Raw genomic sequence first — 23,509 nt, forward strand, 5'->3', positions numbered from 1 at the left:
TACGGAAGTTTAGTCAGAAAATTTCTTCGGAGCCGATGATCTGTCTGCAGTTTGCTGCGAGTTACACACCACATTAAAACGTTCCTGTTTCCTCTGACGATCTGCACGCTGTTGGATCTTGACGGCACACAACAGCGGCTTTCTCCTTTACATTGCACAGCGTGCATCCTTGCCCCTGAGCGCTTCGACAGCGCAGACACGCACACACTGTGTATTAAAAGAGTAAATTCCTATTAAAAGAGTAATTTCTCTAAAAGAGCAAAACACAGTGGCGTTGAACGTTCTTTTCAGAATGCGTCTTTTTCAAGATGCCCTTCCGCCCCTGTGATGTTCCTGGATGCGGTAGAGTGCTCTCCGCTTCAGATGGCCACAGGCGCTGTCTCATGTGTTTGGGCCGCGATCACACCGAGACGGCGTTTGTGGATGGTTCATGTTCTCACTGCGAGAACATGACCATGACCACATTGCGGTCGCGGCTTGCTTTCAACAGAAAGCAAGCCACCCCAGCTGCACCCCACATTGCTCCTTCTTCCCACGGGATTGAGGACGATGCGGTTGGCGCTGGGGGCGGCAGCGGGTGCGGTTTCACCGGGTAGCCCCCCGCGAACCTCCCGTTCCCGACACGCTCGCTGGTCCCCGTCCACGCCAGTGGCGATAGGGGCTCGCCTCACGGCCCGGCTGTCTATCCTCCCGAGCCCGAAGCAGATGAGCTCGCCGCTGCATCGGAGAGTGTGATGTCTGATGCCGAGGACTCCCCTGGACTGCCGCCTTCGGGCCAGCAGGCCCAGGCTGAGGCCGACGCTCAGATGTCTGACATGCTTTCCGGGCGCCGTAAGCGTGGGGTTGGATTGGAACCCTCCATCCTCCCCACAGCCTTTACGGTTGGATGACTGGTTCCTGGGGCAGCGCGCGTTCGCTGGCCTCGCATCCCCCGGTCCCGCTTTTCCGGAGGTGCATGACGAGCTGGCGCTCACGTGGAGAGCCCGCTCTCCGCCCGTCTAGGTGCCACCCGCTCCACTCTCACCACCCTCGACGGCGGAGAGCGCCACGGATACGGGGCGATTCCCCAGGTCGATAGGGCAGTTGCGTACCATCTATGCCCGGTAGCCCAACCTCCTGGCGTGGCCTCCCCGTACTCCCATCCAAGCCCTGTAGGACAACATCCTCGCTCAACACAAAGGCCTACAGTGCGGCTGGACACGCTGCCTCCGCCCTACATGCGATGGCCCTCCTGCAAGTCCACCAGGCCAAAGCACTCAGAAACATGCACGGGGGTGGACCTGATCCTGATGTGCTGCAGGAACTGCGCTCCGACCTCGCCCTGAGAGCGACGAAGGCCACAGCGCAGGCACTCGGACAGGCGATGGCCACCCTAGTGGTCCAGGAACGCCATCTTTGGCTCAGTCTGGTCGAGATGCGTGAGGCCGACAAGAACCACCTCCTGGACGCACCTGTCTCTTAGACTGGCCTTTTCGGCGACACCGTCGAGGACTTCGCCCAACAGTTCTCTGCGGTGAAGAAGCAGACGGAGGCCATCTCTCAAGCATCATGCCCCACCGCAGACCTGCTGCTACGGGCCCTGCCCCGTCTGCCCGCCGAGGGCGTCCCCCTGCGGAAAAACCAGCTCCTGCTCCGCCTCAACCCGGGCCCAGCTCTCAGCCCCAGCGTCGAGCACCCCACAGGCGGCGCACGCCTCCTGTCTCACGAACCCCCTCTAGGACCCGGAAGGCTCCCAAGTGTTCCTGAGACAGCCGACCCAGAGCCAAAGACATTAGCTCCGGAGGTGGTAAGACCGCTCCGTCCCCCGGTGGAGGGCCGGGAGGAGAATCCTTTGTTTTTTCATTTGTCACACCCCCTGATGGGGGCTGTGGTACCCACATTCTCAATAAGAGCTATTTCCTTTGCCTCTGTGTCACCTGGCCCGCAAATGCCATTCTCACGGCAATCTGCTTTCAGATTAAAACAGCCCCGGTACACCGGACGCGGCGATCCCGCCTTCCGCCTGCCCACGACTGTCCCCCGGCCGGCCGGTTCAGACGAGTCCAGAGGACGCCAGCATCAGACCTCCTCCTCAGTCATGAACCCGCCCCCTGCCGGGTGCGCGGAGCCAGGTAAGTGCTTTGAGTCTATTCTCAGCACCTCAGCCTCAGGCCGCGATAAAGCCGCCCGACACTGCATTACCTGTTCCGCCCCGCTGCGAGGCCCGCCGGGTACGTCCAAAATACTCGTCCCTTTGGTGCCCCTAGTGCAGAGCTGGGAAGCGTGGCTTGCGCTTCCCAATGCATCACGCAGGCTGCACCGGACCATTCGATTCGGTTACGCAATTCAGTTTGCCCGGCTCCCGCCCCCCTTCAGGGGCATCCGCTTTTCCGCAGTACACGGCAAGCATGCCAGTTCCCTGCGCACAGAAATCGCAACCCTCTTAGCCAAGGGCGCGGTAGAGCCCGTCCCTCCAACCGAAATGAGGAAGGGTTTCTACAGCCCTTACTTCATTGTACCCAAGAAAGGCGGCGGCTTACGACCAATCCTGGACCTGCGAGTTTTCAATCGGGCCTTGTTAAAACTCCCGTTTAAAATGCTCACGCAGAGAAATATTCTGGCTGGCGTTCAGCATCTAGATTGGTTCGCAGCGGTAGACCTGAAGGACGCGTACTTCCACGTCTCAATTCTGCCACGAAAACCGACCCTTCTTACGGTTCGCGTTCGACGGCCAGGCGTTTCAGTACAAAGTCCTCCCCTTCGGCCTGTCTCTGTACCCTCGCGCCTTCACGAAGTTCGCAGAGGCGGCCCTTGCCCCGCTACGAGTAGCCGGCATCCGCATTCTCAACTACCTTGACGACTGGCTCATCCTAGCACACTCTCGAGAGTTACTATGCACACAGGTGACCAGGTGCTCCGGCACCTCAGCCGCTTGGGGCTTCAGGTCAACTGGGAAAAGAGCAAGCTCACTCCGGTTCAGAGCATCTCTTTTCTCGGGCTGGAGTTAGACTCAGTCTCAATGACAGCACGTCTCACGAGCGAGCGTGCTCAGTCAGTGCTGGATTGCCTCGCGTCCTTCAAGCCAGGCACAGTGGTCCCTCTAAAACTTTTCCAGAGGCTCCTGGGGCATATGGCATCCTCCGCGGCGGTCTCGCCGCTGGGGTTGATGCATATGAGACCACTCCAGCACTGGCTCCAGACTCGAGTCCCGAAACAAGCATGGCACCACGGCACGCATCGGGTAAGGATCACCCCCGCCTGCCTCAAAACACTCCGACCCTGGACAGACCTCTGCTTTTTACGGGCAGGAGTGCCCCTGCAGCAGGTGTCCCGATGCGTTCTGGTCACAACCAATGCCTCCCGGTCCGGGTGGGGTGCCGTGTGCAGCGGGCACGCAGCAGCGGGCGTTGGAAAGGGGCCTCACTGCGTTGGCACATCAACTGCCTGGAGTTGCTGACCGTCCTTCTTTCTCTCAGGAAGTTCCTCCCGTTAGTTCGGGACAAATACGTCCTCATGAGATCGGACAGCACCACGGTGGTGGCGTACATAAATCGCCAAGGCGGCGTACGCTCCCGCCACATGTCACAACTCGCCCGCCGTCTCCTCCTATGGAGCCAGCAGCGACTCAAGTCCCCAGAGCGGGCAGTGGGAGGTTTCCTGGGAGGCGAGCAGGTCTACCTGGGCCTTGCCAAACCGTTCCCAAATCAGCTGGACCAACTGGGGGTGAAGCCTCCACTCACATCCCCGGCAAGCTCAACGTCATAGCGGATGCGCTATCACGACAACACCTGCCCGGCGGAGAGTGGAGGCTTCACCTCCAGTCGGTCCAGCTGATTTGGGAACGGTTTGGCAAGGCCCAGGTAGACCTGCTCGCCTCCCAGGAAACCTCCCACTGCCCGCTCTGGTACGCCCTAACAGAAGCTTCCCTCGGGACAGACGCGCTGGCACACAGCTGGCCCTCGGGTCTGCGCAAGTACGCATTTCCCCCAGTGAGCCTTCTTGCACCGGTGCTGTGCAAGGTCAGGGAGGACGAGGAGCAAGTCACGCTAGTGGCCCCCTACTGGCCCACTCGGACTTGGTTCTCGGAACTCAGGCTTCTCGTGACAGCTCCTCCCTGGCGAATTCTCCTGAGAAAGGACCTCCTCTCTCAGGGACGGGGCACGCGCTGGCACCCGCGCCCAGACCTCTGGAACCTCCACGTCTGGTCCCTGGACGGGATGCGGAAGAGCTAGCCGGCTTACTGGCGACCGTTGTGAATACAATCAACCAAGCCAGAGCCACCCTACCAGGCACCTTTACACCCTAAAGTGGCGCTTGTTCGCAGATTGGTGTTCTTCCCGAACTGAAGACCCGCAGAGATGCGCGATCAAATCAGTGCTCCTGTTCCTACAGGAGAGGCTGGACAGGAGGCTGTCCCCGTCCACCCTCAAGGTGTATGTTGCCGCCATTGCCGCCCACCACGATCCTGTAGACGGCAAGTCTTTGGGTAAGCACGACCTGATCCTCAGGTTCCTGAGAGGCTCGGAGGTTGAATCCCTCCCGGCCAGGCCTAGTTCCCTCCTGGGATCTCTCGGTAGTCTTGGCAGGACTCCAGAGACCCCCCTTCAAGCCGCTTGAATCAATTGGACTCAGGGCCCTCTCTCTTAAGACGGCCCTGCTGATCGCTCCGCCTCTATCAAGAGGGTCGGGGACCTGCAAGCGTTCTCTGTCAGCGACACTTGCCTGGAGTTCGGTCCGGCAGATACGTCTGTGATCCTAAGACCGCGACCGGGCTATGTGCCCAAGGTTCCTACCACACCATTCCGAGATCAGGTAGTGCACCTGCAAGCTGCCCCGGAGGAGGCAGACCCAGCCCTTTCGTTGCTATGTCCAGTGCGTGCCCTGCGCATTTACCTGGACCGCACACAGAGCACCAGACGCTCTGAGCAGCTCTTTGTCTGCTTTGGGGGACGGCAGAAAGGGAATGCCATCTCCAAACAGAGGCTCGCCCACTGGGTTGTTGACGCCATCACACTGGCTTATCACACCCAGGCAGTGCCCCTACCCTTGCGGGTCCGAGCTCACTCAACAAGGGGTGTTGCGTCCTCGTGGGCACTGGCCAAGGGCACCTCCCTAGCAGACATCTGTAGAGCTGCGGATTGGGCAACACCCAACACCTTCGCGAGGTTTTACAACCTCCGCGTTGAGTCGGTTGCGTCGCGTGTTCTGTCAGGTCCGAGACCGTAGAACTCGGTAACGCGTAGACTGACTTGCCGGGTGGATCGCTTGCGCCCAGCGCCCTTTTCCTGACGTCAAGGTTAAGTAGTGTGCCTTTTTTCCCAGGGCGTCCCACTCCGAGTCGGGACCCTGTTCGATTCCTCCCCAGCCCTCCGGGTCCGCGGTTCAGCGGAGGAACTCGCCGACCCAAGCCACTGCGGGTACCCTGATGGCTACCCTGTACTGGTATAGGTGCTCCACAGGTAAGGCCTCCTGCTCGGACTCCCCCTGTGTGTATTTCCACGGTTCTGTCCCCTTACGAGCGGACCCCCGTGTCTCCCTTAGGCAGTTACAGCTGCCCCGGTCGCCGTGCTGTAGCAACTCCCCCCTTTCGAGGCTGGATCTACCATCACACCATACTTTCCACACGAGCCCTAAGACGGCCGTGTGACGTGTCTACCACTTTTCCTCCCCAAGAAAAAGGGCAGGTGTGGTCTCCGCAGGGTCTGGGTAAGACCCCCTTCCCTATATGCGTGTAAGGGCCCCGGCCGTGATTGCTCTATGCGAGAAACATAGAGAGAAAAGAGGCCCAGCCAGGCTGGCCCGTTCCCATGTTGGCAAACATCGCCTTGTTCCCCTCTCAGGGTAACTAGAAGGATCCGATTTTCATATGGGGCATTGGGGAAGGGTACGTGCAGCCAGGTACAGACGATGCGCGGCACTGGATGAATCCCTGCCCGCCTCTGTATCGGCAGTTCACGTACACGGTTCAGCACATGGCAAGATTGGAATGGGTCCCCTAGTGTCGCTTCTCTGACACAACGTGGAGAGAGCGACAGAAGGGGAACGTTTGGTTACGTATGGAACCTCCGTTCCCCGAGGGAGGGAACGACACGTTGTGTCTTTCCTCCGCCATGTCGCTGAACCGAGCCACTGTTGTGGCCAGACCATTTCCGGCTCCTCAGAAAAATCCTGACTAAACTTCCGTATTTGCCCCGCTTAAATACCCGTATGCAGGGGCGGGGTATGCAAATACTGACTGCCAACTCTCATTGGCCCTTTTCAATAGGTCAGAGGTGAATATCGGCGCTCAAGAGAGACCCCTATTGTCGCTTCTCCGACACAACGTGTCGTTCCCTCCCTCGGGGAACGGAGGTTACATACGTAACCAAACGTTCCCCTATTCTGTTCCGGTTTCATTTTATTTTCACTTTACCCTTTCCCGAATGAGTGTTTCGTGTGTATGTTTTTGTTTAGATTAGTTATGTGTTCATATTTTAGTAAAACGTTTGTGTACATTCTTGCAAGTTGATTCTGGTCTGCTGGTAAATCAATATAAATTTAACGATTCTATCTCAGCTCCATGCTTTTTTGTGGCCACAAAAAATATCCTTTCTGAGAATTGATAGACAATCAATACTGAGTGTTCGCTGGACGAACAGATAAATTGATTGTAATAGAAATTCAGCTACCTCAAGTTAAATCTATGAACCGATCCAAATGTTCATAATTAATTATAACGATTTATGATTAATTATTCATGTTTCCCTTTTTATAGATATTTTGACTCTGGTATGTTTTGATAAATAATCTCATCCCTGTTTATAAAAGATTTAGCTTCAAAGTTATTCCTATATGTCAAATATTATTGTCAATAAGCCATGAGAATAATATTATTCCAATACGAGAATTTATCATAATTCTCTTATTAAAGCTAATTCCTGACAGTAGAAATTGTGAGCTGATACAACGAGACATTCAGACAAATAATCTAGTTATTTGTCATTTATCTAATTTATAATGTTTGTCTAACACGACTGATTCCATTATAAATTTCCTTACATATTAAGACATAGTAACAACCGTTTAATTTAATTCTTAGCTCACACATGCTGTTTCCCTTACAAATAGTTGTAATATGCACAACACATGCAGTGTACATTTATCATACCAAATTCGCTACATTGGTGTGAGACCAATGCTTTTTATTTGTGAATTGTGGAATGTGCAGACATTCATATGCATCGAGGAAACTGATTTCATTAGTGTTGACCCAGATCACAAATCACTGGTGTTGGCAGCTATGGCAACGAAAGTTCACAGGAAGTCCTAAAGAGGCTCTTCCTGTGCAATGTACTGCGCATGTGCAACCTGCCGACTAACCACTTAGCGAAACTTCATTGAAACCCCTAAATACAACTATTAAAACTTTATATAGAATTTATACAGAAATGCAGGTAATTCCAAAGGGTTCACATACTTTTTCTTACCACTGTATTTACATGAAGTATTTATTTGAGTTTAAAGTATTTTATTATGTAAGAAGAAAGAGATCAGAGTCAACTGTCAAATATACAGTTTTACAGTCATAATAAAAAAAAGTTATGCAGAATGCCGCAATTTTCCAATCCAAATCAAGTATTCCAGAGAGCCATGTAATAAGTTGTACTATTCTCAACCTGGGTGTATTATTCAGCCAGCAAAACACCGAAGATACATTTTTACACAGGTTTTCACAAGACATATTTTCAGTGACTGTACTTCCTTGCCCCACACCTTTGTTTGCTACAAATGGCATCTATGCTGTGGATGTCACATAGTCAGATGTCATTTTCTTGAAGCTGTTGTGTAGGTATGAACGTAGTGAATTTGAGCACTGGAGCAGTAGTTGGTGTCATACTGGCTCCAGTTTTCATGCCCTTCAGGCTCAGTGACTGAGGCCCCAGCTTCTGATTACTGACTCTTCTCACCTTATTCCCATTTAGTTTTTCTTGCTATTCCTTTATAGCTCCTTCCTTCACTGCATGCTTCCTTTCTTATATCTGTTCATCCCTCTCCATCTATCCATTCCACTAGCCATCCAGTCTATCCATTTTTAATCCATTTCCTCCCTCTTTTCCCTTGTCCCTCCATCTGTTTCTCCATCCCTTTATCTCTTCATCCTTCTATCTGATACAGATTAATTGCCTATCTTCCCGTCAACTCTCTAGTTTAGCCCATTACCCTGCACACTTCCTGTTTAATAAGCAGAGGTTAAAAGGGATTCCTTACGCCAGACTGCTACTCCACCATCCACTGGCCATAAGAGATTAATAAATTCACACATCCATGCTGGCAATCACACTGTAGTAAACATGCTTAGTGGTGGAAACTTTTAAAAGAACATACAGTAATGCACAAGAAAAGAAAAAGAGAAGAACCGGGTGTGAGATAGTATGTACTGAATATCAGAATAGCAGTGGTGAATTTTTGAGCCATACAGCCCCTTAATGGCGTGCATGCAAGTTTTATGTTCCCTACAATTCTTCCTCTTCTCTGCAAGAAAATCCATCTTATGATGGTGGTTGTGTTGTGCAACATGGTAGTTTCAAGCTGGTAATTAGCTGGTTTACCAGCTTCCATGTTCCAAAAAAAAAGTTTGGACCCACTTTATATTAGGTGGCCTTAACTACTATGTACTTAACCATTTGATACAATGTACTTATTATATAAATACATGTTGTTCCACTGTAATTACATTTAAAGTACCTGCATTTAATTACATTTATAGTTGCACTGTTAACTTTACCCCTAACCCAAACCTTACCCCAAAACCTAACTCTCTACTCCTTATGCTAACCATACCCTTACTCCTAAACCTACCCATACCTTAACCTCAGTAGCAGCAAATGTGTATTTATTCAACATTGATTGTAAATACATAGTCTTGTATGTATTTAATATTACAACATAGTAGTTAAGGCCACCTAATATATAAGCTTGTATTGCCAGCTGGTAGATGGTTTGTTGCCTGTCTTAGATGGTCTAAGAGCTTGTATCAAGCAATGACCAGTTTAAACCAGCTTAATAACCAACTTAGACTGGCTAATGTCCAGCATGGACAAGCTTGTGACCAGCTACCAAAGCAGCTACCATGTTCCAAAACACAGTACCAGCTTAAGTTGGATGTTCCAGCAGAGTTACCTTGAAGAAAATCTTGTAGCATTTTATTTTCAGCTGTTCCACATGTCATGGCCTGAGGCCTATACCATGAAGCATGTTGAACAAACTCAGGGATCCAGGATTGGATTTGAGTTGACAAAACAAAACCAGTCCAATCAAGCTTAATTGATAGTACCATGATGCTGCTCATCAACTTTCTGTCCTAGTATTAGTTCACGCATGTGTGCACATGAATGGATGACGTTTGTAGCAACATGGAGAGAGAGAGAGAGAGAGAGAGAGAGAGAGCCGGAGAGCGCAATTCAGAATCAAATCTCAGGTCAGTGGGGTTTACCTCTCAGCTAATGGCAAAACATTCTGAATATATGAAGAATGTAAATGTATTTAAACTGCACAAAAAGAGACATATGAAATATGAAAAAATGAAAATGGATTTAAGACTACTGGAGATCGTCATGAAATCATTAAGAATTAAAACATTAAAACCTTTTACACAGCACAAAGGATCACTGTACAATACTGAAGAAATTAAAGACATTTACACAGCAAGAGCAAACACAGGGGCTGCTTCATGAGATCAAGAGGACTGTTGGAAACAACTTCTGAATGTGATAAAAATATAAAACAGCTGTGATATCAATGTGTAAGTGAATTGATATCTGTCCACAACAAGAACACACAGCCTTATTAATTTTAAAAGCTTAAAAACTTTATTTAAAATATAAAATATTTGAATTTAATTTAAATTGAAAGCATAAAATCATTTAATACTATTAAATATTAATATAGGATACCATTGAATAATAAAAGAGTGAGCACTTTGAATACTGAATGCAATTGGCATGCAATAATAAGACTCTTGCCTGGGAAAGAAGAGGTTTGGGTGGCATTCATTAATTTTGCTGTCTTGTGGAGAGATTAATATTTAAAAATTGACCACTATTTGCTGGTATTATATTAATCCATCTTACCTACTGTTTTATAGATAGCTTAATAATATATTATGCTTATGTTTTAATGGATTTGTTTTATTTTTTGGCTAGAGTAGGTAAATGAAAACCAATTAGAGTATTTAAATGAAATACATGACTCCGTCTACTGAAAATTTATATTTAGACTTTCAAATAGATAACTTATCATGAAGAGTCAATTTTGTGGATTTTTTATATATTTTTTTCTTCTGTAAAGTGTGCTTTAAGAGACATGAGGGAGTAACTTTTCATCACAGATGTCACTTTACTCACAGCTGATTGGTTCAGTATATGTTGGCGATCTGTTACCCAGAACAAAACCTGCCACGGAGCAGTTTAGCTGTGTAGCGTTAGTTACTGTGGCAATGAATACCAGTAAATGCTGACCCACCTTCATGGTGCCTAAAACCCAGGGTTGAGGCAAACTAAAATGAAACTTTTCTGGGTAGCCACCTAAACCAGCTTTGTGGAATAGGCCTCATGTTTTTAGAGCTAAAGTAGATAACTAAACAATAAATGATCGCTGTGAAATTGTAAGGATTCACACGACTTTTCTAAATTTGGCTAATTCGTATGATATCACATGACTGCAATGTATTCGTGCGACTTTCACTACAGCCAAATGTCACTGGACATAGTTTCCATCTAATATGTGACAATGACTTGCTTCTGCCACACATAACAGCTTCTTATCATGTTTACACACTCTACTCATCGGTTAGGTTTAGATAAGGGGTTTTGGTAAGGGCATAATATTAATAAGCATGTCCTTAACGCCTCATGCGCAAAACTCACGCTTCAGCATTAGACATCCAGGCATTTGCACGTGATGAAATCATACAAATGTATACGAACAATTTCGGACGCAATCATACCAAATAGCCAACTATGTAAACAAGTGTGTAGGTATATTTGTGACTTTTAGAATGGTGAGTGTATGTTTTCTGGAAAGAGAGGTTGGGGAAACCAACAGCAGTCTTGAACGTCAGGACTTTTTTATCCTGAGCAGCTGGAAAAGAGAAGGCAGCTGACTTTGGGTCTTTTGATTGCAGGCTGTGTGTGCAGTTATGTCTCTCAATGTACGTAGAATCACGTGTCCATGTGTGTGCGTGCAGATCATGGGGTGTATGGAATGTCTCATGGTAGATTAGGGTCACTCAGGAGACTGGGCCATGTTTATTCAGACGATGATTACTTCCTGCCTTTGCCCTGCCACCACCAAAAAGAACATAAGAGGCACAAAAGTTCCCTTTGCACATGAAATAATAAGACAAACACAGTCCTTTTCCTCCAATCAAGGCTCACTTTTACTGAAGTCTGATGCTATTCTGACCTTTAAAAGGCTTACATTTAGAGAGAAACCCTTCCCCCAACTTCTTCAATGTATTCATAGAGACCCCATAATGCAAAATAAAAAAATTTAGTCACAGCTTGTTGTACAGCCAAATTGCTTTGTCAAGGGTTAGAGTAAATCAGGTGACTCATGGAGCATGTCTGCTTGTGTATATGTGTGCATATGGGGTATTTCCATCATTTAAATGTGTATAATATAAAGAGACCTCATCCTTAAGAGATTGGCCCTGCTAGCATAGCTAACACCCATATAACATTCCCTCCTCATTGGCCGAACGCTCTGACTAGAGCACTGCCTCATTTGTCTGTGGTAGTAAATCTCAGGATAGGATTTAATGAAGATGGGTCAGGTGCCTGGGCAAGCTGCATCCACATGTTAGCTTAAACAAACCGCCCCAACCTGACGCGTTTGACCTTCAGTCATCCTGTTTCTGACGCTAACCCCTACGCCACACTGCTGGATCACATTAGCACACTAGACATAGCATTACAGTAAATTAGACAATCTGTTTTAGCATGAATATTTAGATAATTCTTCACTTATCATTTTCAGTAGAACACGTAGCAATAAATCTTTTGAGCCTTTCGGATTTGTTTACTTCAGGTTTGTTAGTTTATAAGCTTTGGATTGCATGGAAATTCAATTTCCATGCAAAAAAAGAGTTTTGCCCAACACCTCAGAAAAGACTTGGCCAAGAAATGAGGAATTGATGCCACACAGAGTGTAAAATTCCATAGCTTTGAGTAAAAATCACCCAATCATATAATTTAAATGGGGTATCTTCCCCTGCGTGGCCTCTTCTGAACCCCACTTCTTTAGAATGGTATTTCCAGACACAGTGGTCATGTCATCTGTGTTCCATCAATGCCTCTAATGAGATCACTAGTGGATTTACACTATATAAAAAAAGAGTTTCTCTGGTGGAGTCTATTGTTACCAACAAAGTGGACCAAACCAGATCAAAGCAGGAGAGAGGGATGAGGAAAGACTGATAAAGAGAAGAATAAGAGTAAGAAACCATGGAAAGGATTGATATAAAGAAGGGCTTGCTGAGCCTAGAGGAAAAAGAGAGAGGCGGAAGAGTGAAGAAATACAATGAGAGGGACATGGAAAGCCTCCTGACTTCCTGTTGCATTCATACACTGCCAGAGCAGTCAGACATGAGCTGGGACATCTCTCACACTCTCTCTGTAGCATGGGATCAAGGCAGTTTCTCTCTTTACTCATGGAAATCCCATCTGAGATTCACACTGATCTCACATCACACATTACTGAACATGACCACACTGGACTGTGGGATAGAGGGATACTTGCACTCTAAGACAGCGATGCAAAACCACATGTATTGTATGCTCTTGCTTTGAAAACCCTGTCTATATTTCTATATTTTATTTGTCTCCCACACACATTCCTCTCTAAAATTCTCACACACTTTAACCTTTATTATGATCATTATATTCATATCCACGCACACACACACACACACACACACACACATTATTTTGAGTCTGTATTTTTTGATAAAGTCCAGGACCGGTAAGCCACTGTCTCAAGGTGACGTGTATAGTCCTATATCTCTTCATTAGTGCCACCAACCCTCCATAAACCTCCTCCCTGTCTTTCTTTCTTCCTCAGGCGGTGGAGTCTCAAATCAGAGGTTTTGGGCAGGTGCCATGCCCCCCCACGCAGCTCTGCCATGCAGGTGGTGAGTAACACAAAATCACACAGACATTGTTGCAGACTTGCATTACATTCAATATACAAGATATACACGTTCAGACATTGACAAAATATATAAACATGTCCTTTAATGACTTATAGATTGTCTGATACACATCAGCCAGTGTTTCTGAAACCACATACACTCAGTTTACAGTTTGAATTGCAATTTAATAAGATGATCAACTGATTTCACTTCTTGAGTTAAATTAGACTTCCTAATTGGCTAAGAATTTCAATGGATCTGACTTCATTTAAAAGCAGATTTATATGAAAACAGTCACAGTGAGGCTGATCTCTTCATCTGTAACTTTTGGAGATCTGTTCCAAAACCTACCGAGGTAGCAATTTAAGGCATCATAGGCTTGCTTCCTATTCAAATGCTGTTTCAGGTAGGAACAACATCTTAATTATGCTGCCCCCTAAGATACCTCATATTGGCCAAATTCTTACATACTGTCTACACCAGACACATCCGTTTACGCACAGCAATGTCTTGAGGCCGTCTACACTGAAAATGTCGAAGTGAACATTCTAAATGACACAATGCGGGCCAATCAGCTGTGAGCTCAAGTAGACCTCAGCAATGGTAAATTGTGTTAAACCATTTATTCTACTTCTACTTTTTTATATTAACATTTTATTGATTCGAAAATAACAGGATTAAACAAAAAGAACATATACACACTGAATCTATGTAAAGAATTATATACCCCCACACACACACACACACACATCCAGTGCTTCAACACAATATGAAAGTAACCACACACACACACACACATATATATATATATATATATATATATATATATATATATATATATATATGCAGACAAAAAGAACAAATATATTCTCAAACCAAACAAAATGTCTCTTTGAACAGCCCGTCAATGAGCACCCTCCAAAAAGGCCAAAAACCTGCCCCGATTCCAGTCATATGCAGCCGAATTGCCAATCCATCTATACGACATCTCTTCAAATGACGCTACCGTGGCCAATTCGGTGCACCATTCATAAAAAGAGGGAGCGCTCATTCATTTCCATCCCCTCAAAATTATCTGTCTCCCGATCATCACGCCAGTGAGGACCCACCTCTTTACATACCCATCGGCTATATCAATAACCTCACAATCACCCAACACACAAAGTCTAGGACAGAACAGAACCTGAGTGTCCAGGACCTCGCAAAACATTTCTAGACTCTTAACCAAAACTCCTGAATCCTCGAACAAGACCAGACAGTCTAAATCACCATCCTCCAACATGTGGGTGTGTCCACTCCGACCAGCAGAAAGGGGACTTACCGATACCCAATCTTGGATTCTGTAATATGCTCGAGGCAACATTTAAATAAATGTCAGATTTAAACATTCTGGACACTTTTGGGTGTGACTTAACTTCTCAGAATAGTTTGATCGAAAGGCTTTGCAGTGGCGAGATAGGGGCAAGAACTTCCTTTTCAAAACAAAACCAGGGAGGGGCTCTCTCAGGTGGAAGCAGCCAATGAGCCAGATGTCTCAGACAGAATGCATAATAATAAAACAAAATCTTATGTAGGCCTAACCCAACTTTGTCAATCGGGCTATGTAACTTATTGAAATTTAACCTGGGACATTTACCATTCCAAATGAAGGACTTCGCTATGCTCTCAAATTGCTTGAAATAAGAGAGGGGGACATCTATATGGTGTGACTGTAGCAGGTAGTTGAATTTTGGAGTACAATTCATTTTAATAACATTAAACTTTCCAATCATCGATAAATGCAATGAAGCCCACCTGTCCATATCGCTCGAAAATCTTTTTTTTAAAGGTTTGAAATGAACTGTAACTAAATCAGACAAATTTGCTGGGAATAAAATACCCAAATACTTAATGCCCTGTTTGGGCCACTGGAAGGCGCCCAGCTGGAAATACGCTACTGTCACGAACCCCGCTCCTCTGCCCCATCCCCGCTTCGTCGCACACACACTCACTCCTCAAGCTCGCACGCTCGTTCCGCCCCCTCGAGCTCGCACGCTCGTTCCGCCCCCCTCGAGCTCACGCTCGTTTTGCTCCCTCGAGCTCTCATGCTCGTTTTGCTCCCTCGAGATCTCCTGCTCGTTAGCAGGTCTCTCTCCTCGGGCTCACATGCACGCTCCTATGGCCAGAACATTATGACCACCTGCACTCGTCTCAATCACCCCTTTATTCGTTACACCTGTACTAGTCCCATCACCTGTCATTCGTTTCACCTGCACCACTCGTTTGTTCCTCTATAAATATCACAGCATATTCGTCTCCCGCTGGTTGGTTATTGTATTTAGTTTCCCGTGTCTTTGCCCCCGCTAGTCTCGTCTAGTTTTGATCTCCTCTTGAACTCCTCTTGTCCTCCTCTTAGCTTGCCAGCTCCCCTTGTTCCCCTGTCTTCGATCCCGTCTAGTTGTGCTTGTTTCCCGGCTTCGAAATCCCGCTCTCGTTCACCACTCTCTCCCGGATTTGCCCCTTTACTCTACATTGATTCCCCGGCTTTTTGACCCCACGCTCCCCTTGACTACTCTTTACTGCTTTTGCCCTTGTTTTGTACTGTTGCCTGCTTTTATTGTAATAAAGCAGTTTTTTCTCCGACATTGTGACTGTCTCTACTTGTATTCGCTACAGAATAACCAACCCCACCGTAGACAGTCACAATGGAAACCGCTGAGGATTTCCGCAGCTCATTAGAGCGGATCTACACGGCACTTTCCGCCCAGGGATCTACGGTCGGCCAACACGATCAAACAATCGCGGCTCAGGGACAGCAGATACAGGAGATCCTGCAGACGGTACGTGCGATTTCTAATCAGTTTTTACCTGTTCCGCCTGCGCCTGTCCCTGTGTCCGTTGATGTTCCCACTGTATTTCCCAGCGCCGCGAGCTTTCAAACCCCCGAGCGGTTTGACGGTTCGTCGGACGCTCACCTAGGGGTTTTGATGCAGGACAGCGTATATAGTACGAGAGACCCTACCCTTCATGTTATGGACCCAGTGGCCCAGCTCTTGGTTCTTCGTCAGGGGAACCAACCCATTGAGGCTTTTGTTGTTGATTTTTGTGCCCTGGCTAACCAGGTGAATTTTGATGAGGTGGCTCTAAAAGACATTTTCCAATATGGACTGAATGAGCCAGCCTCATCATTCATGCCTGGAGGTCGCTGCTCTCTCAACCTGGCTCAGTTTAGTGACCTCGCCCTACTGTACGCTGGTTCCTCGTTTACTGTGGGGGAGGCAGACACTGAACCAGCACTCCATACAACGGCCCCCATCTTGAAGCCTACCACGGACCCCGTCTCGAAGCCTACCACGGCCCCCGTCTTGAAGCCTACCACGGCCCTCGTCTTGAAGCCTACCACGGCCCCTGTCTTGAAGCCTGACACGGCCCCCGTCTTGAAGCCTGACAAGGCCCCAGTCCTGAGGTCTGTCACGGCCCCAGTCCCGAAGCCTGTCACGGCACCAGTCCCGAAGCCTTACACGGCCCTAGCCCCGAAGCCTGACACGGCCCTAGCCCCGAAGCCTGTCACGGCCCCAGTCCCGAAGCCTGTCACGGCCCCAGTAACGAAGCCTGTCACGGCCCCAGTCCCAAAGCCTGGCACGGCCCCAGTCTCGAAGCCTGGCACGGCCAGCGAGTCAACGTCCATGCCAGGCACGGCCAGAGAGCCAGCGCCCATGCCCGCCACGGCCAACGAGCCAGCGCCCATGCCCGCCACGGCCGGCGAGCCAGCGCCCATGTCTGCCACGGTCAGCGAGCCAGCGCCTGTAGCCTCGACCGCCCCAGAGCCAGCGCCTGTAGCCTCGACCGTCCCCATGGCCACGTCCCCTGTTGGCCGAAGACATAAGAGAAGGAAGAGGGCCCCTTCTCCCCAGTCTCGTCTTGTGCTCAAGACCGCAGAGGTTCCCACAGAGTCTTCCACGGCTCTGCCGGGTTCTGCTCCGCCCTCGGAGTCTTCCACGGCTCTGCCGGGTTCTGCTCCACCCTCGGAGTCTTCCACGGCTCTGCCGGGTTCTGCTCCGCCCTCGGAGTCTTCCACGGCTCTGCCGGGTTCTGCTCCGCCCCCAGAGTCTTCCAAAGCTCTGCCGGGTTCTGCTCCGCTCTCAGAGCCTTCCACGACTCTGCCAGCCTCTGCTCTGCTCTCAGAGACTTCCACGACTCTGCCAGCCTCTGCTCTGCTCTCAGAGTCTTCCACGGCTCTGCCCCTCTGCTCGCCCCTCAGAGCCCTCGCGGCCTCCGCCTCTCGAGCCTCCCAGGGCTCCTCCTCTCGAGCCTCCTAAGGCTCCTCCTCTCGAAGCCTCCCGGAGCTCTACCTCCCAAGCCCCCCAGGGTTCTGCCTTTCAAGTCTCTCGAGCCTCCCAGAGCTCTACCCCACGAGCCTCCCAAGGCTCCTCCTCCCAAGCCTCCCAGGGCTCCTCCTCTCGAGCCTCTCAGGGCTTCTCCTCTCGAGTCTTTCAGGGCTCCACCCCTCAAGCCTCTCACGGCTTCGCCTCTCGAGACTCTCAGGGCTCCTCCCCCTCTCAAGCCTTCCCCTCTCGAGTCTCTCAGGGCTCCTCCTCCCCTCAAGCCTCTCAGGGCTTCTCCTCTCGAGTCTTTCAGGGCTCCACCTCCTTCCAAGCCTCTCAGGGCTTCTCCTCTCGAGTCTTTCAGGGCTCCTCCTCCCCTCGAGCCTCTCAGGGCTCCGTCCCTCGAGTCTCTCAAGGCTCCTCCTCCCCTCCGGCCTCTCGGGGCTTTGTCTCTCGAGTCTTCCAGGGCTCCTCCTCCTTCCGAGCCTCTCAAGCCTTCCAGGGCCCCACCTCTAGCGCCTCTCGAGTCTTCCACGACCTGTTTCCCCGAGCCTCTCACGGCTCTACTCCTAGAGACTCTAGAGCTTCCTAGAGCTCCGCCTCCCGAGCCTCCTACGGCTCCACCTCCAGAGCCTTCTACGGCTCCACCTCCAGAGCCTCCCACGGCGCCACCTCCCTTGGCTCCACCTCCAGAGCCTTCTAGGCCTACCTCGCTAGAGCCTCCCACGGCGCCACTGTCATTGGCTCCACCTCCTGAGCCTTCCAGGCCTTCGCTCCTAAAGCCTCCTTCGGCTCCACCTCCATAGCCTTCCAGGCCTCCGCCTCTAGAGCCTCCTGCGGCACCACCTCCCTCTGCCCTGTCTCTTGGGATCCCCATGGCGCCACCTCCTCAGCATCTCAGTGCCCTGCCTGCCGAGTCTCTCGCGGCTCTGTCTTCCAAGGCTCCGTCTCCCAAGTCCTCCACGGCTCCGCCTTTCACGGCTCTTCCCTGGCCCCCTGACCCTGTCCGGTGGCCCCCTGACACTCTCCCTGTCCTGTGGCCTCTTCCCTGGCCTCCTGACCCTGTTCCTGTCCGGTGGTCACCTTCCAGACCCCCGGACCCAGTCCCTGTCCTCCAGTCGCCTTCCAGACCCCCTGACCCAGCCTCTGCCCTATGGCTGCCCCTAGATCTCCCGACCACCCGCCTGTCCGCTATGTTCCCCCTGACCTTGCCTTGAAACTGCCCATTGACCCCATGGACTGTCTCATTTCCCTCTGTGCCCCTTGGACTGCGCTCAATTTTGTTTGTGTGTTTTGTGGGTTGTCTGTTCAGGGTTTTTTTGTTTGATGGGATCGTCCAGCACCACTTCCTCGCAACTGAGCGCGGCCGTTAGGAGCCGTCCATTTTAGAGGGGGGAGTACTGTCACGAACCCCGCTCCTCTGCCCCATCCCCGCTTCGTCACACACACACTCACTCCTCAAGCTCGCACGCTCGTTCCACCCCCTCGAGCTCGCACGCTCGTTCCGCCCCCCTCGAGCTCACGCTCGTTTTGCTCCCTCGAGCTCTCACACTCGTTTTGCTCCCTCGAGATCTCCTGCTCGTTAGCAGGTCTCTCTCCTCGGGCTCACATGCACGCTCCTATGGCCAGAACATTATGACCACCTGCACTCGTCTCAATCACCCCTTCATTCGTTACACCTGTACTAGTCCCATCACCTGTCATTCGTTTCACCTGCACCACTCGTTTGTTCCTCTATAAATATCACAGCACATTCGTCTCCCGCTGGTTGGTTATTGTATTTAGTTTCCCGTGTCTTTGCCCCCGCTAGTCTCGTCTAGTTTTGATCTCCTCTTGAACTCCTCTTGTCCTCCTCTTAGCTTGCCAGCTCCCCTTGTTCCCCTGTCTTCGATCCCATCTAGTTGTGCTTGTTTCCCGGCTTCGACCTCCTGCTCTCGTTCACCACTCTCTCCCAGATTTGCCCCTTTACTCTACATTGATTCCCCGGCTTTTTGACCCCACGCTCCCCTTGACTACTCTTTACTGGTTTTGCCCTTGTTTTGTACTGTTGCCTGCTTTTATTGTAATAAAGCAGTTTTTTCTGATCTATATGTATAAGAGATGTCATAACTTTACTTAATCGGTTAACCAGAATTTTGGAGAAAAAAATTACATCTAAGGGAAATTGGACGGTAACTTTAACACTCATTTGGATCTTTGTCTTTTTTAAGAATCAGACTGATCTGGGCTTGTGTCATGGTTGATGGAAGCTTTCCATTCTTTAATGATTCCGTATAAACTTCAAACAAAAGTGGAGCCAATTCTGTAGCATAAGATCTAAAAAATTCAGTGGCAAAACCATCTGGCCCCGGAACCCTTAATTACCTCATCAAGCTCCTCCAATGTTATCTCAGAAATTTTTTTTTTTCTATTTTGTTTTGCTCCGTCGTCAATTTAGGAAGTTCTAATGGTTCCACAAAGTTCCCCTTCTGTCGCTCTCTCCACGTTGTGTCAGAGAAGCGACACTAGGGGTCTCTCTTGAGCGCCGATATTCACCTCTGAACTATGAAAAAAGGCCAATGAGAGTTGGCAACCAGTATTTGCATGTCCCGCCCCCGGACATACGGGTATTTAAGCGGCGCAAATACGGGAGTTCATTCAGAAAATTTCGTCGGAGCCGATGGTCGTGTTTGCAGACTGCTGCGTTTTACACACCGAGTTCCTGCTATCCTCTGCTGCATGCTGTTGGATTCTACGGCGCACAACAGCGGCTTTCTCCTGTTTGCACGGCTGTGCACTTCCTGCCCCTGAGCGCATCGACATTTGCAGATAAGAAAGATCTCTCACGAGTTCTTTCATTCATAAAAGAGTGATTTTATTTAAAAGAGTAATTTCCTCTAAAAGAGCAAAAAACACACACGTTGAACGTCCTTTTAAGGACGCGTCTTTATAAAGATGCCTTTCCGCCCCTGTGTTGTTCCTGGATGCGGTAGAGTACTCTCCGCTTCCGACGGCCACAGTCGTTGTCTCGTGTGTCTGGGCAGTGATCACACTGAGGCTGCGTTTGTGGATGGTTCATGTTCTCATTGCGAGAACATGACCATGACAACGTTGCGGTCGCGGCTTGCTTACAACCGTAAGCAAGCCACTACAGCCTCCTCCCACGTCGCTCCTTCTTCCCACGGGATTGAGGACAATGCAGCTGGCGATGGAGGCGATTCGGGGATGGCAGCGGGTGCAGCTCCGCCGGGTACGCCCCCTCGGACCACCCGCGCCCCGGCACGCTCGTTGACTCCCGTCCCCGCTCGAGGTGGCGGCGACTCGCCTCACAGCCAGTCTGCCTACCCTCTTGCGATGAAAGCAGATGAGTTCGCCGTGACATCGGAGGGCGTGGGCTCTGATGCTGAGGGCTCCTTTGGGCTTGCACGCTCAGGAGGAGGCCGACGCACAGATGTCTGATATGCTTTCCCGGGCAGCCAACAGCGTGGGCCTGGATTGGAACCCTCCATCCTCCCCACAGCCATCATGGCTGGACGATTGGTTCTTGGGCGTGGGGCACCGCTCACAACCTCGCCCCCCCCGGTTCCTTTCTTCCCGGAGGTGCATGATGAGCTGACGTCTTCGTGGAGAGCACCCCTCTCCACTCGTCGCACCGCCACCTGCTCATCCGCCCTCGCTACCCTCGACGGCGGAGCGCGCCACGTGGATAGAGCTGTTGCGCTCCACTTATGTCCTGGAAGCACTACCACCTGGCGGGGCCGCCCTGTACTCCCTTTCCGGTTCTGTAGAGCAACATCCTCGCTCACCGCGAAGGCCTACAGCGCTACCGGACGCGCCGCTTCTGCCCTGCATGCCATGGCTCTCCTGCAGGTCCACCAAGCCAAGGCACTTCGCAACATGCACGGGGGTGGCCCTGATCCCGACACACTGCAGGAACTGCGCTCAGCGACCGACCTCGCCCTGAGAGCGACGAAGCTATGCAAGGTCAGGGAGGACAAGGAGCAAGTCACTCTGGTGGCCCCCTACTGGACCAACCGGATGTGGTTTTCGGATCTCACACTCCTCATGACAGCCCCTCCCTGGCGAATTCCCCTGAGGAAGGACCTTCTTTCTCAGGGACGGGGCACGCTCTGGCATCTGCATCCAGACCTCTGTAATCTCCACGTCTGGTCCCTGGAAGGGACGCGGAGGATCTAGCCGGCCTACCTTCGGCCGTCATAGACACTATTAACCAAGCCAGAGCCCCTTCGACCAGGCATCTTTACGCCCTGAAGTGGCGTCTGTTCGCGGACTGGTGTTCTTCCCGAGCCGAAGACCTGCAGAAGTGCGCAGTTAGGTCAGTGCTCGTGTTTCTTCAGGAGAGGCTGGAGAGGAGGCTGTCCCCTCCACCCTCAAGGTGTATGTTGCGCTTATCGCTGCCCACCACTGACACGGTAGACGGCAAGTCTCTCGGTAAGCACGACTTAATCGTCAGGTTCCTAAAAGGTGCCCGGAGGATGACTCCCTCCCGACCTAACCTGTTTCCCTCCTGGGATCTCTCGGTCGCCCTTATGGGACTCGGAGACCCCCCTTCGAGCCGCTTGACTCAGTTGGACTCAGGGCCCTCTCTCTCAAGACCGCCCTGCTGATCGGCTCGCTTCCATCAAGAGGGTCGGGGACCTGCATGCGTTCTCTGTTAGCGACGCTTGCCTGGAGTTCGGTCCGGTGGACACTTTCATGATCCTAAGACCGCTGACTGGGCTACGTGCCCAAGGTTCCTACCACACCCTTCAGGGATCAGGTGGTGAACCTGCAAGCCCTGCCCCGGAGGAGGCAGACCCAGCCCTTTCACTGCTGTGTCCAGTACGTGCCTTACGTATTTACCTGGACCGCACACAGAGCACCAGACGCTCTGAGCAGCTCTTCGTCTGCTTTGGGGACAGCAGAAAGGGAATGCTGTCTCCAAGCAGAGACTCGCCCACTGGGTTGTCGACGCCATTTCCCTGGCTTATCACACCCAGGCCGTGCCCCCCCCTTTGCGGGTCCGAGCCCACTCCACCAGGAGTGTTGCATCCTCGTGGGCACTGGCTAGGGGCACTGCCCTAGCAGACATTTGTAGAGCAGCGGGCTGGGCAACACCTAACACTTTTGCGAGATTCTACAATCTCCGAGTTGAGTCAGTATCATCCCGTGTTCTCTCAGGTACCGAGCCCGTAGAACTCGGTGGCACATCCACGATCTGACCGGGTGAATCGCTTGCACCCAGCGCCCTTCCCCCTAACCAGGGGAAACAGTGCGCCTTCATTCCCAGGAGATCCCAGGTTTGGGACACTGGTTGACTCCTCCCTAGACCTCATAGGTCACAGTTCTGCGGAGGAACTCACCGACCCAAACCACTGTGGGTACCGCAAGCTACCCTGTACTGGTATAGGTGCCCCACAGGTAAGGCCTCCTGTTCGGACTCCCCCTGTGTGTAAAACCACGGTTCTGTCCCCTCACGAGTTGACTCTGTGTTTCCCTTAGGCAGTTACAGCTGCCTCGGTTGCCGTGCTGTATGCTTCCCCCCTCTGCGAGGCTGGATCTACCACCGCACTACTTTTCCGCATAAGACCTAAGTATAGGCCATGCGATGTATTTGCCACTCAAAATTTGCCTCCCTCCCGGGTAGGTGTGGCCTCCGCGAGGGTCTTCTCCGCCCTAATAAGGGCTAAGACCCCCTTCCCTCAATGCGTGTAAGGGCCCCGGCCGTAGTTGCTCTATGCGAGAAACATAGAGAGAAAAGAGGCCCAGCCAGGCTGGCCCGTTCCCATGTTGGCGGCCGTCACCTTGTTCCCCCCTCCAGGGTAATGATAAGGAATCCTGATGGCTTAAATGGGGCATTGGGGAAGGGTACGTGCAGCCTGATACAGTTGGTCGTTCTGCACGTAGGAATACCTGCTCGCTCCTGTATCAGCGGATCACGTACACGGCTCAGCGCATGGCTCTTTTTAAGTGGACCCCTAGTGTCGCTTCTCTGACACAACGTGGAGAGAGCGACAGAAGGGGAAAGTCTAGGTTACGTATGTAACCTCCGTTCCCCGATGGAGGGAATGAGACGTTG

The 23,509-nt window shown here is 50.8% G+C and overlaps 1 pseudogene; it reads left to right on the forward strand.

Annotated features, from left to right (window-relative positions):
• The window catches only part of LOC127643525 (lipopolysaccharide-responsive and beige-like anchor protein), a 116,977-nt pseudogene that overhangs the window by 25,551 nt on the left and 67,917 nt on the right, over positions 1-23,509 (forward strand).

The sequence above is a fragment of the Xyrauchen texanus genome, chromosome 5 (assembly GCF_025860055.1).
Source record: "Xyrauchen texanus isolate HMW12.3.18 chromosome 5, RBS_HiC_50CHRs, whole genome shotgun sequence".
Taxonomy (NCBI): Eukaryota; Metazoa; Chordata; class Actinopteri; order Cypriniformes; family Catostomidae; genus Xyrauchen; species Xyrauchen texanus.